The 18,195-nt window shown below is 33.9% G+C and overlaps 1 non-coding gene across 1 annotated transcript; it reads left to right on the top strand.

Moving 5' to 3' along the window:
• Positions 1 to 9,878: 9,878 nt before the first annotated feature.
• Positions 9,879 to 9,959, top strand: TRNAL-CAA (transfer RNA leucine (anticodon CAA)). The gene has a single exon. It is a non-coding gene; the product is annotated as a tRNA-Leu (tRNA).
• The last annotated feature ends 8,236 nt before the right edge of the window (positions 9,960 to 18,195 follow it).

Genomic DNA, 18,195 nt, shown 5'->3' with positions numbered 1-18,195 from the left:
TGCTGTCACAAGTACTAAACCCAATGAATCTTCAAGTAACTTCAACCGATCTAACGATCAGCAGCCTATAGCTAACTTTGCTGCACAATCCACCAATACAGACCCAAATGGCTTGTTGATTCTGGTGCCTCTCACCATGTTAACCAAGACTTACAAAACCTTTCTTTTTACTCTGAATATGATGGCAATGAGGATGTCATGCTTGGTGACGGTAAATCTCATAGGATTACCCATACACGATCTACTCTTCTACCCTTTACCTCTACCCCTCTTTATTTAAGTAATGTTTAATGTGTGCCTCACATGAAGAAGAATATCATCTTTGTTTATAAATTGTGTAGCAATAATCATGTTTCGGTTGATTTCTCATCTTCCTCATTTGTTTTGAAGGATTATTGTACGCGGGCACCACAGGTAGCAGGGAAGACTAAGGGTAGTGTGTATACATGGCCTTCATAGTCCAATATCCAATCTATATCTAATGCTCAATCCAACACCACTTCCACCACCACTGCTCCCAACAGGAATCAACGTCTCGATCACACCTCCACTCCCACTCTTTGTCATATTTTAAAGCTTACGAATATTTCTTCATCTTTAGAGAAGAATTTCTCTTGCAATTCTTGTAAATGCAATAAAATGCATAAAACTCCCTTTTTTAACTCCTCAATACAACGTTTGCTCCTTTAGAATATATTTATTCAGATGTTTGGGGCGATGCACCGAAGTATCTACGGATGGTTTTTAATATTCTTTAATATTTGTGGATTCATTATACGAAATATATGAATTATGGAGAAATTATTTCAAAAGCCCATCACATGTTTTTATTCTAACAACGGTGGGAGTTCCTTCATCTCCGTTCATTCTTTGAAAAACATAGAATATCCCAGTTTCTCACCCCTCCCTACACACCAGAACATAATGTCACTACCGAGCGTCGTCATCGCCATGTTGTGGAGATAGGTATCACATTATTACACAATGCCAATCTTCCTCTAAGGTTATGGTCTTATGCCTTTATGACTGCTTCCTACTTAATCAATAGCTTGCCCACCCAAACATTAGATGGAGATTCACCTTATTTCATATTATAAGGTACTCTCGCAAACTACAACAAACTTCGTGTCTTTTGTTCGTTATGTTATCCATGGTTGTGTCCTTACAATCAGAGTAAATTAAAGCCTCGCTCTACTCCTGCATATTCCCAGGCTATTCACTAAATTAGAGTGCTTATAAGTGTTATAATCATGTAAATTCTCGCCTTTATTTATCTCATCATGTTGATATTGTGGAACACTCTTTCCCTTATATTTCTTTTGAACAAACAGAAAGCAGACCATAAAATGACACTGTTGACTTAGATTCACAACCACTTTATTATTCCTCTTACTCGTGACCAACCTTCATCTTTCACCTCTCCTGTGGCCTCTACTACACCGCCTCTTGGTTCCACATCTTCCAACAGAGCACCTGACAAGGCTTCTTCATCAAACGGAACTAGGAATTCATCCAATCAACACTCAGGTATATCTCTTCTCATTTATCATATCTAATAGCTTTACCTCTTCAGAGCCCTCCTTACTAGATAACATAAATGATTCAGATCAAAATTCCAGCACTAAACCCTCTCATCCCATGACTAATTGATCAAAGAATATCATTCATAAACCCGTTCAGGAGTTGTGTCTATTTGCTATTGTTCATGATTCTGCCAATCTCAATGTATCAAATGTCTCACCATTACCCAAACCATCCCAATTATCTCCAACAACCAAAACCTCCAACAAGCCAAAAATACCTTCTTCCCTACCCATGCCAATAGAACCTCACCCTGTTTGTCAAGCTTTAAAAGATCCAAATTGGCATGCTGCTATGACTGCAGAGATTTCAGTATTGCAAAGTGAAGGTACTTGTCTCTTATTCCATCTGTCCCTCATGCCAAACCGGTGGGCTCCAAATGGGTATTCCATGTTAAATATAATTCTGATGGTAGTTGGACTCAACAAAGCTTAGTTAGTTGCTAAAGGTTATCTTCAACGACCTAGTGTGGATTATTTTGAGACCTATTCACGTGTTGCTAAACATACTATAGTGGGAGTTGTTCTTTCTCTCGCAGTCTCTAAAGATTGGGCGCTTAGGCAATTAGATGTGAATAATGCTTTCCTACATGGACATTTATCAGAAGAAGTTTACATGTCTCAGCCACCTGTATTTGTCGATGAGAAGTTTCCTAATCATATTTGTCAATTAGACAAGGCTATCTATAGCTTCAACCAGGCTCCACGCGCCTGCTATGTTGAAAGAAAAGACTATCTTCTATCTCATGGTTTTCATCACTCTAAGTGTGATCATTGTCTTTTCATCTATGGAAAATCTGGTGTTATCATCTATCTAGTTGTTTATGATGACGATCTCATAATTACGGGCAATCAGTCTCACAATGTTGAAGAATTTATCAAACAAGTCGGTACTCAGTTTTCCATAAAAGAACTTGGAAATTTGAATTTCTTTTTAGGAGTTGAAGTTATTCATTCAACACTTGGTCTATTTCTTAACCAAAAGAAATATATGTTCAATATACTTGATAGAAACAACATGGCAGACGCAAAACCAGTGAGGACACCTATCACTTAAGGTTCATATCTAGGTTCTACAAATGGTCCACCTTTTGAAGATCCAACATAGTATAGGAATGTAGTTGGAAGCTTGAATTATTTGATGTTAACTCATCCAGATATTGCTTTTATAGTTAATAAGTTGTATCAGGTTACAAGTTGTTCCACTAAAACCTATTGGACCACGGTAAAACGTCTCTTGCACTATCTAGCTTGGAGATTAGACCGTGGTCTATTTCTTCAGAAAGAATCTCCATTTTTACTTCATGCCTACTCTGACTCAGATTGGGCTGCGGATCACGATGATCACTCATCTACTATAGCGGATGTTGTGTTTCTTGGCTGTAATCCAATTTCATGGAGTTCTAAGAAACAATAAGTTGTGGCTCGTTCTTCGACGGAGGAAAAATACAGGTCCATCACCTCCCAACTGTTGAACTTTGTTGGGTGCATAATCTTCTCAAGGAGTTATCTGTTACTCCTGCTAAGACACCGGTAATCTACTGCAATAATCTTGGTGCTACATACGTTTGTGCTAACCTTGTGTTCCATGAAGCACATTGAACTTGATTATCATTTTGTTCGTAAATTAGTCCAGTAAGGTATTATTCTGGATTCTCATGTTTCCTTAAAGGACCAACTAGCTTATATGCTTACAAAACCTCTTCCAAGTGGATCTTTTGAGCTGTTACATTCCAAGATGGCATCTCTAGTCGACCTACTATCTTGCGGGGGCATATTAGAGATATATCTTAGAGTTATTGTCTATTATTTATATTCCTTTTTCACAAATTTAGTTTCCATGGTTTTAGCTTATTCATAGAAGTTTAGATCTTTACTTATATCTTAGATTGATTGTATTGATTTCCTTCCTGATCCTTATGGTTCCACCCTCTTGTATAAATACTTTGTTCTTTATTAATAAATCAATGCTTCCCTCTACAGTAAACTGCTTTATAGCCTTTCTTGTAGATCTAGAAACAAGCAAGCACCGAGGGAGGAAGAAAGTGTATTCGAGAATTACTTAGACATTTATAGTAATCAATGATTTGTGAAGATTGCAACATTATTGTTAAAGTACCACATCTATTGGATGGAAATATGGACTCCTTATATGGTCTTTGGTAATATCAAGAATTAGTGAAGATGCTAATAAAATTGAGTCAAGAAATATTTCTTTGACTCTTGTATATGCGGCAAAGAAACAATCTCATCCTCAATATTCTTAACATCATCACCTTTTTTTTAATAAGGATGGATAATATCTTGAAGGAAGGATGTCGAAATCCCTCATGAAATATAGAAATTGGACGATTAAGAGAAGAAGCAGAAGAAGATATAGGAGATAGTTGGACAAGGTGAATTCCTATATACGTGGAAGTTGGAACTATCATTTTCTCGATCCCTAATATATTTGGAGTTTCATGATACGTTGTTTAGTTAGAGTAGGCTAGATCTTATATTGATTGGAGAATGAACTAGTGGTCTACTTATATGAATCTGGACCATCCACCCATATAAGCTAGCTTTATGGGGTTGACCTAGTTCCAGATGCCATAGTTTTACATGTTTCGTGTTTTCGTGTTGTTTACACATGATATAGGACCACGTGGTGATGCCATTTAATAATTTCAACTGATATTCCTATAGAATTCAGATGCATAGGAGGCTCATTTGCATAGCTGAATCTCCTCACACTTATCTCCTCTTTTCTTCTTGTCCACGTCATTGGCTTGAGATCTGAATGTACTATTATCTTTTCCGCTTCCAATACTCAAGGGTATTTTTTTAAATTTTCTTTCCATGTCCACCTGAAGAGTTTTACTCAATGCAATATACTCACACAAACTCAACAATCCAAGCTGCAATAAAGAAAATGAAGAGTCAACATTTTAGGTAACCTTTCAGTTTCTTGATTTTTGTCTTTCAAATCATTATTTGGTGTACAACTATTGTATAGTGTGACCTCTCTTCATAAGTTTAGGTATATGTCTCTACTGCTATAGGTATTGAAATGTTCAAAAAAAATTTATGGATCTATGCTTTTTTTTTAAAAAAAAATAGAAACGCACTAGAGGAGAGCTACACAAAAGCGGATATAGAATTTTGTATGAGGTTGTTTTTAGTGACAATTGATACAAAACATAACATTGTTATAAGTTTCTAAAGATATTCCGAAGAATACATGTAGTTCACATTACCTTGTACGCATTGATAAAATATTTAATGAATATATTTATATGTAAAAATAATATTTATTTATTAGAAATGAAGTTAATGCACTTATGACGTTCTTTATTGTTTTCATTTTGTATAGTCATGGGAAACAAGGAAGAGTATTACAAAAAAGACTTCATTGGGAAGTCCTAAAAATAATGCAAATGGAAAATCAACAAGTCAATTCGGGTTCCATTGTTTTGCCTAACTATGCATGAATTAACTTGTTAGATTGTGATCTCATGAACTCTTCTAGTGAGGAATAGGGGAAGGCTGAAGGAGAGGAGTCAGAGCAATATGAAAAGTCAAAATGAAAAGAAAATCATCATCAAGAATAAAAAGACGAGCAATTTCAATGAAAATTTAAAATAAGATAAATGAAATTAGCTTCCATAGGAAAATGTGAAAGAGTACAAAGGAGTTAGATGGAGAATAAATGGACACACGTCTTATGTGACATAACACACGTAGAACATTACATATGATAAAAAATTGTCATGTAGGATGCAATATATGACAAATGTATCTAATTGTTCATTTTTTTCTAGTTAAAGTGTCTTTTTGTGCTCATAACAAATTAGAGGGCATAGATAAAAGTTAAGTCAAATTTAAATGGCATAAATGTTTATGTATTATGCCATAAATTTCATGTTGTCTATGTTTTCTTTCAATCATGATATAGCAGGTGCACTTATTTTATTTTTTTAGTTTTACTTATAGAAAATGGTACTTTTTTTACATATTTATAAATTTTATAAAAAATTAGGATATAACATAATAATTGTGGAATCAAATAACAATTATAAAAATTACTCACTAGTCATTATATACAAGTGTGTATGGAATTGAATACTGGGATTTTAACCTCAAGACCTATTTTCACAACACCGACCAACCCACAATGCTTTATTTCTATAATCTCTCTCTTGCTAATCTACAAAGTGAATTAAGGGTCCGTAATTGGATCAAATAAACGAATGCTATAAACAAAGGGATTCATATAATTATGAGGTTAATCAAGCAATGATATGCTTAAAAGCATAACGGGGCTTCATAAGTATAATCATTTTTTACGCACAAAAGAGACTTAAATTGGCTATTTAGAAAAATTTTCCTATCTTATTCAATAATTAATAAAAGTTACTTGTTAGCACACACAGGGCAGTTAATAGATGAAACCTTACATAAAACAAGGAAATACTCACAACACACAACATCATGACATACACCCACATACATAAGAAAATTAGCATCCTCAGACAGTTGAACGTTCATGAGAACAATAATCCAACCCATGATTTAGAGTTGGCCGATCTAGTGTTCTCTTTGAAGATATGACGTCATTATTTTTATGGTTTCCATGTTTATATATTCACTAATCACAAGTTCTTACAATATGTGTCACTCACAAACAACTTAATCTCACGCAAAGGAGGTGGTTAGAACTACTCAAGATTATTAAATAAGTATTCTTCACCATCAAGGTAAGGATAATGTGGTTGATGATGCATTAAGCTGGTCGTCTATGGCTAATACTGCCCATGTTGAGGAGGAAAATATAGATATAGCGAAAGATGTGTATAAACTTGCACGCTTGGTATTCCGACTGTCGGATTCCACATGAGGATGGATAGTCGAGATGAATGGAGTTGAGTCCACATTAATGTCAAAAGTAAAAGGCAACCAAGACCAAGATCCTATTTTTCATGAATTCAAGGCAAATTCATGTATTAGCTTTTGAACAAGGGGGAGACGATGTCTTGAGATACCAAGGCAGATTGTGAGTACAAATGGTGGATGGACTCCAGGAGAGAATCATGGAGGAAGCTCATAGATCCATATGTTCTATTCTTCTGGGTTCCACAAACATGTATCGCGATTTGAGAAAAGTATATTGGTGGAATGGTATGAAGAACGGTATTGCAAAATTTGTTGTCAAGTGCCCAAATTGCCAACATGATAAAGTAGAGAACCAAAGGGCCCGTAGTTTGGCTTAGAATACAGAACTTCTGGAATGGAAGTGGGAGATTATTAATATGGATTTCATCAAAGGTTTGGCAAGGTTTCAGAGGCTACATGATTCTATTTTAGTTATTGTTGATAGAATGACAAAATTAGCTCATTTTCTACCGATAAAGACTAGCTATTATGTAGAAGATTATGATAGGTTATATATTAAACAGGTGATAAGACTTCATGGAGTCCCAATATCTACTATTTCAAAAAGAGGTGCACAATTTACTGCATAATTCTAGAGATCTTTAGGCTTATGTTCAAAGATGAACTTAAGTATTGTGTTTCATCCTCAGACTAAAGGGAAAGAGAAGCACACTATTTAGACCTTTGAGGATATGTCGAGGGAGCGTGTGATCGATTTCAAACGTAATTGAAATGATGACCTATCTATCACCGAATTTGCTAAACAGTAGTTACCACTCTAGCATCCAAATGGCTCCATATGAAGCTCTTTATGGGAGAATAGGAGATCTCCTATTGGAGGGTCTGAAGTTGGTGAAACAAGGTTAATAGGATCACATTTTGTTCATCAGCTATGGATAATGTGAAAGTGATAGAAAAGATATCCACATCTATTTGAATAAGTAGAAAATGTAGACCAGAATATTAGTTCTCCTCTCAGTACTCTTTTAAATTATAAGTGAGCATGTTATTTGTTTGCACTTGCTTGATGGGTTTTTGAACTTGATGTTATCACCCTTATCCAAGTAAGAGTAATCTCATCGAGGATGAATGGTCCCAAGGGGAAAATATTGTAACATCTCGCAATTTCAAATAGCTAAGAAAAAGTTAAGAATTGAAAATACTTATTTTTGAAATAATGAAAAATCAAGAAATTTTCTTAAGTTAGGAAAAATTAGTTTTTGGTCATCTTTCCAATGCTGCTGAGTTTGCACGATTCTTAGTTTTTATGAGTGACTTATGCCCTATGGATGTTGGATATTTGAGTATGAAAATGTCCAATTCGGAATTTTGAACTGTAGTTTGGTAATTTCCTTGCCTTTTTATTTTAATAAATTTTTGCAATTGATAGGGGTCTAAGCTGAATTAGATCAGTTTACACTTTTTACCAAAAGAGCTAAAAGTTTTGAGAGAAGATAAAAGAAAAGGAAAAGGAGAAAAACCTTAAAGATTCGTTAAGATCATCAAGAGCTTGTGAATTTCGTCGGTAGGTAATCCTTACAAAGGTTTGTAAAATAACATAGCATTGGGACCATTAACCCACAAGCCAATCATGTTTAATTCAACGATTGTTTCCAAAAAAGTTAGTTATTGATGTTCTTGGTTTGTGTTCTCGAATTGTTTTTTCATTCTTGAAATTACCTATGATTGATGGATTTTCTTGAAGCGTATTAGCAATGTTAAGAGTTTTTTCGGGTGAGATTCTAGTGTACATGCTTTGGGTATCTGAATCTAAGAAAGTATTAAAAAAATAAATCAATTTAAAATGACTTAGAATTAGAATACAAGTTTAAAAAAATCATCAGTATATCAAGGGAGAGTCATGCGCGGCGCGCCCCATCTGCGCCAAATGACGTGGGCAGCGCCCTTATTGTGCACCCAAATGGGGTCTCTAAAGTTGGTGTCTGGTGTGGTGCACCCTGAACGCGCTTAAATTTGCGTTTTCACCCAGTATTCGTCATACGGTTTGTATAAGCCTTTCGAAGGTGTATTAACACTTCCTATTAATTCTAACTACTCTAGATGAATTCTAAACATCTAGAAATAGTCAAGAAACATGAATTACAACCTTGAATTCATAACTTCAAATTCAAGGAAAGGAAAGAGCCAAGTCTAGGAAGTTCGTAGAGTATTTTTATGAAGTCTTTTGCAAATGTTTTTAGCTTTATTTTAAGTTATAAAGTTCAATATGAGTAAAGAGTAAAAGAGTTTACATTTGAAGTTCATTTCTTCAAAGAAGTATATGAGGACCAAGTTATCTAAAAAAATTTACAATCTTTTCACATTTTAATTATAATGGAAGCTGAGATTTCCAAAGAAACTTTGAGCTAGTTTTCAGAAAAGAGTAAATGTTTTCACAATTAAGCAAGGGGAAAACTATAATTTCCACGATAGCGTTTAAGCTATATTTTTGAGAAATTATCGCAAATAACAGGAAAAAGTATGCTTTTAAATATAAGAGCTAGTATCATATTTTGAGAGTAGTATTGAGCACTGATATGGGGGAGAGTTCAGATAACTTACAGCCCCTATAAACGAGGTAGCCATCATGGGTAGAAAATGATAATACTTTTTAAATGATTTCATTATTTCATTTTAGCATACACTAGTGTATCAACTTAGTAGTTTAGTTTTCTATACTAATGGAAAGGTATAGGACGGTTGTGGCAGCATGGGCCAAAACACTGTATAATCATAATAGCTCTTACGTGATGGTCGTCGGTTAGAGAAAATCCCACATAAGTTAATTGTTATATATATATATATATACATATATATTTATATACATATGTATATATATATATAGATATATATGTATATATATATATATATATACATATATATATACATATATATCTATATATATATATACATATGTATATAAATATATATACATATGTGTATATATATATATATATATATGGTTTAGGGTTTAGGGTTTAGGGTTTAGTGTTTAGTGTTTAGGGTTTAGGTATAGGGTTATATACATTCTCATAATGAGAAGGGGCCATTCAGACCTATCTAAATAGATACTATGTTTACATATGGATCCCTACATCGTTACATTCCATTTAGGATTAGGAATACGCGTAATCGGGCCTGCTTTTTACATATCTCTATTGAGACCCTATTAACCTCTTTGAGTGAATCGAGAAATAGGTTTGATTGTCCATCTTTTTGATATATATCAGGCATTGCATTCTCCGGATAATTCAAATAGAAGCAATTGGATGTCCAACTCGGGCCTATATGACATGACCGATCAATAGATCCACCTTTGTCATATATTTCATACATCACACTAGATAGATATCATATTCATGGAATACGATTCACTTTCAAGATGCCTTGGTGGTGAAATGGTAGACACGCGAGACTCAAAATCTCGTGCTAAAGAGCGTGGAGGTTCGAGTCCTCTTCAAGGCATAATATTGAGAAGCTCATTGAATGAGCATTCTCCTGGAATTGGAAGAAATTCGGCTGCGGATCGCGAAATCCTGGTGATCTTCTCTATCTAATCAATGGGGAGTCCTCTTTAAAATCATCACATATATATATATATATATAATTATTTATAATTTTACATACATCTTAGAGTGATATTGTATCTTTGCACACATACATAGTTAACATACTGTATTAAACTACTTTTCTTTATATTGCATTTATTTTAAATTTCTTATATTGAAATCAGTTCAGTATTGTCGAGTTCAGTCAAGCCAGGTAAGTTCTTCAGATTCTATGTAAGCCTATTTTGTATTTAGAATTCCAACTCTTACATCCTATGTAATGATGCAAGTTGAACTAGGATTTGTATTTGATGCACTGTTGATCCATTGAGCAGTTCAGTGTCAGTTGGTGAGACTCCTTGCTTTTTAGAGGATCGATTTTCATTGTTTTTTAGTCTTAGTTCATTAGGATATTGTTGTGTTTGTCCCAATATACATCTCGGTTGTTTTAAAGACTTCATAGACAATCAGATGTTAGATCTTAGTATTTTCATTGTCATTATTCCATGTTGAGACTTTGAGTTTGACTTAATGGTCAGTTAAATGTTCTTTTATAGCATTCCAGTTTATTACATGAACTTATTTTTGTTGAGTTTAAGTCTTCCACTGTGTATGTATCAAGGCAAGGGTTCGTTTTGGGACCAGCAATGGTCTCCAAGTGCTAGCCCTGCACAGGGTGTAGGCTCGGGCCGTGACAGGAAGTTTGATTTTTTGAAAGTAATTATTGATATGATTTGGAGGATAATGTCAAATAATTGGTACTCAGTCCTAATAAATGGGACGAAATATAGTTTTTTTTTAGTCTTCTAGATGCCTTAAGTAGGGGGATACTTTATCCCCTCAACATTGTTTATTATAGTAGAAGAGGTCTTTTCTAGGGTATTGAATAGCCTACATACGGATACAGAGTTTAAAAGATATGTCCTACCTAAGTGGACTTTCAAAATCAATCGTTTATCCTATGCTGATGACACTATTTTATTTTGTTCAGGAGATAGAGGAACACTGATAAAGATGATGAAGATTCAGAGGGATTATGAGGACGTAGTGGGTCGTGAGGACGTAGTGGGTCAAATGGTTAACAAAGCAACGCACTTTTTCTAATTACACAATAAGACTCGTTTGGTTGTTGTTATTAGACTAAGGAGACTGAGAGGGATTAGGCAGGGCAATTTCCCTTTCAGGTACTCGAATTGTCCGTTGTTTTATGGGAGCAATATAATAAGTAACTTTGAGGAGCTTATTAGAAAAATTTCCAAGAGAATATTTTCTTCGCATAACAGATTCTTAAAAATTTTGTGCAAAGTAAAATATTGTGAATAATGTACTCTAGTCGATGCTTGTCTACATTTTTTCCACTATGAGTCCTCCCAATAAAGTATTTGAGCATTATAATCAAATATTTCAAAACTATTTTCGGGGAAGACACGAGGTGTAAAAGGGAAACACTGGGTGGCTTGGAATAAATTATGTTTCCAAAGGAGAAAGGGGGCATTGGTTTCAGATCCCTTCATGATGTCAATAAAGCATTATTTGTTAAGCTATGGTGGTCGTTCAAAGTTTCCACAAACTCATTGTGAGCTAGTTATATATGGAATGAGTCTTGTGAGTTATTGCATCCAGTAATGGTCCACACTTGAAGGGGTTCGCCCATATTGAGAAAAATGGTTAACAACACGGAGGAAGTGGAACACTTGAGGCAACTTAAAGATAGAAACACATATTGTTTGTTTAATTATTGGACCTAACAAGGTGCTTTGTATTTCACGAAAGGAGAACATGCAGAAGAAGAAGACGATTTTGCAATAAATGGAGGATGGAATGAACATAATTTGAAAGCAGTGGCATAAGTTGAGATGGTACAACACATAATGAACATTAGAACTCCCGGTACTGAAGCTATTCTAGATAACTCCTGGTGGGTAAAAAGTTCAAAAGGAGATTTTACAGTAAAATTAGCATTTCACATCTTGAGAAGAAAGAAACAAGAAAAAAATTTGAGTAGTTACATGTGCGTAAAGGGTATTCCTTACAACATCAGATTCTTTTTCTTGGAAAGTTTGGGATAAAACAATAGCCACGGATAATAACTGGAAGATAATGAGAATGAAAGTGGTGTTCAAATGCTACTGTTGTGAAAGGGGAAAATTGATACAATGTCTCACTTATTACTTACAGCTCCCATAGCACAAAAGTTATGTGAGTGGTTTGCTTCTTGTGTAGGTATTAAGATAAATGGATGGAATCTAAAGCAACTCATTTATAGGTGGTGGGAGAACAAAATGTCAACTAAGCTGGACGAAATACTAAAGTCCATTCTATCTATCATCGTGCGGTAGTTGTAGAAGAGAAGAAATTCTAAAAGGCATGGGAAGGATATATCTGTCCATTTTATGTATCATCAAAGCCAATTGACAATGCATCAATTCATAAGAGTTAATTTCCCATGTATTAAAGGATTATCTTGTCATTGTTCAGAAATGGTGGACACATTGAATAGTTACAAACCTACTTTATAATTTAGGAACGTTAAATGGTTTCTTCCACAAGAGGGGTGGACAACTTGCAATACTGGTGGGGAAAACAAAGGCAATCCAGGTCAAAGTATGTATGGATTTTGCTTAAGGGACAATAGTGGAGATCTTATATATATGCAGAAGGTCAGAGTTTGGGGATTGCTAATAACATTGAAGCAGAGGAAAACGTGGCTCTGGAAGCCCTTAAGTATTGGATTAAAAAAAATTAAATCTTATTCAAATGGAGATTGATTCCTTAGTAGTTAAAAACATGATCATCAGAAATTGGAGAATACCATGGGATGTGGTAGAGATAATGGAAGAGATTCATGATAATATGGTTAGAAAAATTATAGTAAATGTTTGACACACTAACAAAGAAGCAAATCAACTAGCATATTCTATAAGCTAATTCAACATTCAATACAGAAGATAAGCAAATATTCCTTTTTAATTTTCAACATTGCCAAGTAAGGGACGAGAGCTTTTGAACATTGATAAATATCATGTACACTCAGTTTGTATCAAAACAGGGAAAATTAACTTGTACGGTAATGGACATCATGCTTAGCCAACAAAAAGAGATACAGTGATCAACAAAAGACAAGAGTAAAAGGGCCAAATTTGGAGTGGTAGCGTCCATCCAGCAAGGAGATAGGGTGAATAAAGCTCGGGAGCTTCTTCTCCTTTTCGGCTTCAACCGCAAGAACAAGGAATTAGGGATGAATATAAAAGAACAAAACTGAGGAATATTCAACACTTATGGAATTTACAAATCTAGAAAGAAAGGTGTTTACTCTCCACTTGAACCAAACGGATAATCATGGCAAGAGAGGCGCAATGAGCTAGAGAAGAGGAAGGACAAGAGAGGAAAAATTGGAAATGATACTTTTGGGGAATCCTAATGGGTAGCTAATTTTTTATTCAACTGGTCTTATCACTTAGGACAACCAGGTATCTTATATAGTAATAAGGGACATGGCTCATTTTGATTATCAAAAATATGGACTTTGAGTCCAAATTTGTTTTTTTTAAATAACAATTTATAATGCTGATACTAAATCAAAATAGCTAAATCCCCTGAACATGGTTGTCAAATGCACAAGCCTCTAATGTAATATAATTAATTGAGGTAAAGTATGTAAGTCTCAAATGAAACTTTTCTATCAAGTAGAACAAAATATTAAATAAGAGTAAAAAGTTTCGCTTAGATGGCAAACACCTATATCAAAAATCTCCGCATGCAGCCGTAGGAAATAAGAGAATAGAAAGTATTACTGAGATTTGAGCTCATAACCAACAAAATTGTAGAAGCAAGGAATGAGTACCAAACTACACAATACTCAGCAAGTAAACTTCTAAACACAAGCTAACGGAATAAAATATGGGTACTCCTTACACCCTAACCAAACCTCCAAAACTACAGTATGCATATAAATAAGTCAAACTTAATATTTTATAATTTTCATAGAATATAATTAAACCACGTCACTTCCATCGAATTATAATTTTCACCCCAGGTGTGCGACACGTCCCTCAAATAGTACATCCTCTTTAATTTCTTATTCTTCCTCAATTCACATAACACTTGTCATAACCATGTCTCACAATAATGCAAATGAAATATTCACAAAATAAAGACGAGATGACCATTTACATAACAATGCACAATTTAGAACAACACAATCGTGATACACCATCAATAATCCTTTCAAATCATTCTCAAACATCACACACCAATAATTAATCACATTGTCTTTTATTATCCTTTTTACATCATTAGAATAATTCAGTATGGACAAGTTAATCCATCACAAAGATTCATTACTCTCCAACACCTACCACAAGGAAAGGAACGATTTTATGCATTTAACAAGGATTAAAAAATCCACTTGCCTCAAGTAGTCGAACATATATTCTGGGACTTGAGTCTTTTCCTTTTGTTATGCTTCCAAATAAATGCAATCTATTAAAACAGATAAACACAATAAGTTTTTGCAACTACTAACACCCATATTACTATTTGTCTAGTCGAGACCCCAAAACTAATCCGAACTTATTATAAACTTTCTAATCTTAATTTCAATTAACATGTCTCATATTTCCAAATTTCAATTATGGGGTTATGTTCCAATTTCTCCAATATCATAAATTAATAATATTCATATACTACAATACATTTAATAATACATTGGTGCAACACAAGTACTCATACAAATTGAACCATCACTCATCTATTAATTATATATAACACATGAAAATAGATCTCCTATGCTTTTTGCTAATCCTGAACAAACAACACTGTCTCTACGTGTATGTAGAATATGTGAAGACAATATATATATATATATATATATATATATATATATATATATATATATATATATATATTTATTTATAGTGTCTTACAAAATATTTCAAATGATAGAAATACTCATGTCTTTGAATAGAAAATGAATTTTGTCATCTTTATTCTGGTCAAAACTCTACTCCTCCAATTAGGAGTTTCCGTATCTCTAGCCCTTGCGATTCAACATATATTTTCTCCCCAATTAAAAACTTCCTCATTTCTATTTCCATCTATTCATAAACTCTTCCTTTGCACACCGAAGGAAAAAAATTCCGCAGGATTTTCCGTTGTTCCTCAAATGAATTTACATCTAATTTTAACACAAGATATATAACATATGTTTTACTCTTTAACACTTTGAATCATGCCTCTGATATAATATGAGACAGCACCCCAACAGAATTGAGCCACTTCTGAGAACATTTAAAATAATAACACGCACCCAAACACACACACACAAAAATAATCTTTTTATATATATTATATTTCTACTATTGTAGTAAAGCCTTATTTCCACATGGTGCTGCTTGTCTCTTTTAAAAAGATAAAGGGTAAATTTTTCATTATAAACAGTATCACACGTATGGCATAAGCTGGATATCTTAAAATTCGACGTGTGGTTTGTAAAATAACTCCAGCTTTCAACATTAGCATCCTCTGTAGATGTGAACTTTCTCACATCTAATCATCATCTCCATCTTTAGTCCTTCACAATTTCGCTTTCACTTTAAGATTTCTAATTGTCCATCTATAATGGATTTTCAGCAACTGCACATTTTTTCCTTTTATAAGATATAATAAAAGTGTAAGCTTTTAACTGATACATATAGTCGTGTTTTCTTAATGGGAAAGTAGCACTAAATAAAATAAAATTGGACTCCTCCTCATTATTGAATGTAATATATTTTTGGGGAGTTGATTTCTCCATTTTCTGATATTCTTTCTTAATTTTATCTCCCATTTCTGTTTGAGAGATAGTTGCAATTTAGATTGAAAATTACCTATCAAATTGTTGAATTTTGAATTATTATGGGTAGATGGTCTCGAGTTTGAAATAATGGAGAGGACGAGAAATATGAGCTGGTGTAATATTTGTCAGAATTCGAATCTTCCTTGTATTTTTACTCTGCACATCAATCCATAAAATTTATATAGAAAAGAATATACAAAACATGTTTAGGTTAGAGGAATCATGATTGGGAATTTTGTGTTGGAAGGGGTAACTTATTGTTTTGTAAAATAATTGGGTTGTGCACAATATATGTTAATGACTATAGTAGAAATTTGGTTGTAGAAAGCAGCTAAGAGCTCATTCTAGTAAGATCACAAACTTAGTTCGCTTTGATTTAACTTTGTTTGCTATGTGATGATATTGTGATGAGACAACTAGAATCTAATAAAGTTCTATTGGAGATTTTCTAGAATTTAGTAATTACTTATGGAGTAATTATGGATAATAAGTTATATACAAACACCACTAACTCATTTTCCATTTATGAAGAAAAATGCAGCGACTGACCAGTTTGTTCTCTCTTGTTAATGTTATCACTATTTGAAATAAAATTTCAGGGATTATCCTCTTCATTAAACTGTAAACATAAGGGGCTCTTGACACTATCTAATTACTGATGTATCGTAGTTTCACGGTATTTTAAATATTTTTTCCTTAAGATTGGTGTAGGTCTAGAGCCTTATTATAGAAGTTTTAATATGTTTTTATCATTGTTTTGCACGAAAGGTGTCCAAAACAAAAATACAAAAGGCAACTGAGATTCAATGCAGAGGTGACCAACGAAGGCCATCGACGGCCTGTCATCTCATCGACGGACCGTAGATGTTGACTGTCGATTGGAAGTTTAGGCATCTAGAGAAACTCATGAAAATCGGACCAAGTGTGGGGCTACGGAAGGATCGACGGTCCGTCCTGTTAAATCGTCGATCTAATCAAAGAAAGTCCCCGTACCCGAAGTTGAAGAAAATCTATGTATGGAATGACGGAAGGTATCGACGGACCGTAGGTGGGTCGACGGACCATGTTGTTGGTCCGTCGAATGGATCAGAAAACATGCTAGTTGAAGGCTAAAAAAAGATGCTAAGTCTGGACTTACGGAGGCAGTCGACGGACCGCAAGTGGGGGTCGTCGATTGAAGCCACATTTTTTGACAACTTTCTTTATTTGAATTCCTTTTATTTTAGGACAATAATTTTTTAGAAATAGGGTGTAAAACCTTATTTTTGGGTTTGAATTCTATTAATATTTTTCATAGTTTGTTCTTGGAGATTTGTTTTTGCAACTTTGACGTTAATTCAAATTTTCCGGATTTGGTTTTCAAGTTTTTTTTTGTTTCATGTTGAATTTCTGGATTTTCTTTTAATTCGGAAAAAGTAAGTTCATGATTTATTGATTATAAACCATCAATTTTGTTTTATTCTATGTATGGGTAACTAAATTCACAATTAGGGTTGTGGGAACCATGGGAGATTAACAAAGTAAACCTAGCTTAATAACAATTCTCAAATACGTTATTGCATGCATTGATAATTCTTTTGCTTAGAATTTTTTTTACAAGTGCACGCGTTAGAATTCGCCTTATTGCTACTTGTCGTACCCAGGAGGTAGTTAATAGGAAAAGAATTATCAACATAGATTTAGTAGAATACTATTTAATAGGCTAGTGTCGATTAGTGAAAAGTAATAACTAAGTCATACATCGAATACGATGATGAATATAAAGTAAAGGTAAGGGTTAGTAACTTAGACACACATAGACGGACCAAGGTACGGGGTAAAATTCTCTAAATGTCAGACCAAGGATTTAGAGATACCTAACTTATAACTTTGCATGCAAAATACTAGGACGAATTGTTATTGTTAGGGATACGACATTATGAACCTAGGGGGAACACTTGCATCCCAGTTTCTCTATCAATATGATAAACACCAAAGATTTAATCATGTTACTTGTTTTACTTACCAATATTAAAAGACCTATGTTTCACAAAAACCCCTAATTTAATTTCCTGTTTTCGGAAAGGACTTAAATAAATAGAAGTAATCGTACACTGAAGTTATGTCTAAACCATTTTCCTCATGGAATTGAACCCAACATATTAGTTGAGTTCTTCACTTCATTAGACCTCTTATACACGTTTAGGGAGGTATAATTTGAGCGTATCAAATTTTTGCACCGCTGTCGGTGAAAGTGGCTTTTAAATTATCTTTAATAACATTACTAAAGTCAACAATTTCCTAATTTTACTCTTTTCTTTTATTTATATTTCTCTCA

Source organism: Solanum lycopersicum, chromosome 1 (genome assembly GCF_036512215.1).
Source record: "Solanum lycopersicum chromosome 1, SLM_r2.1".
Lineage (NCBI taxonomy): Eukaryota > Viridiplantae > Streptophyta > Magnoliopsida > Solanales > Solanaceae > Solanum > Solanum lycopersicum.
This window is presented reverse-complemented; position numbering and strand designations above follow the sequence as displayed.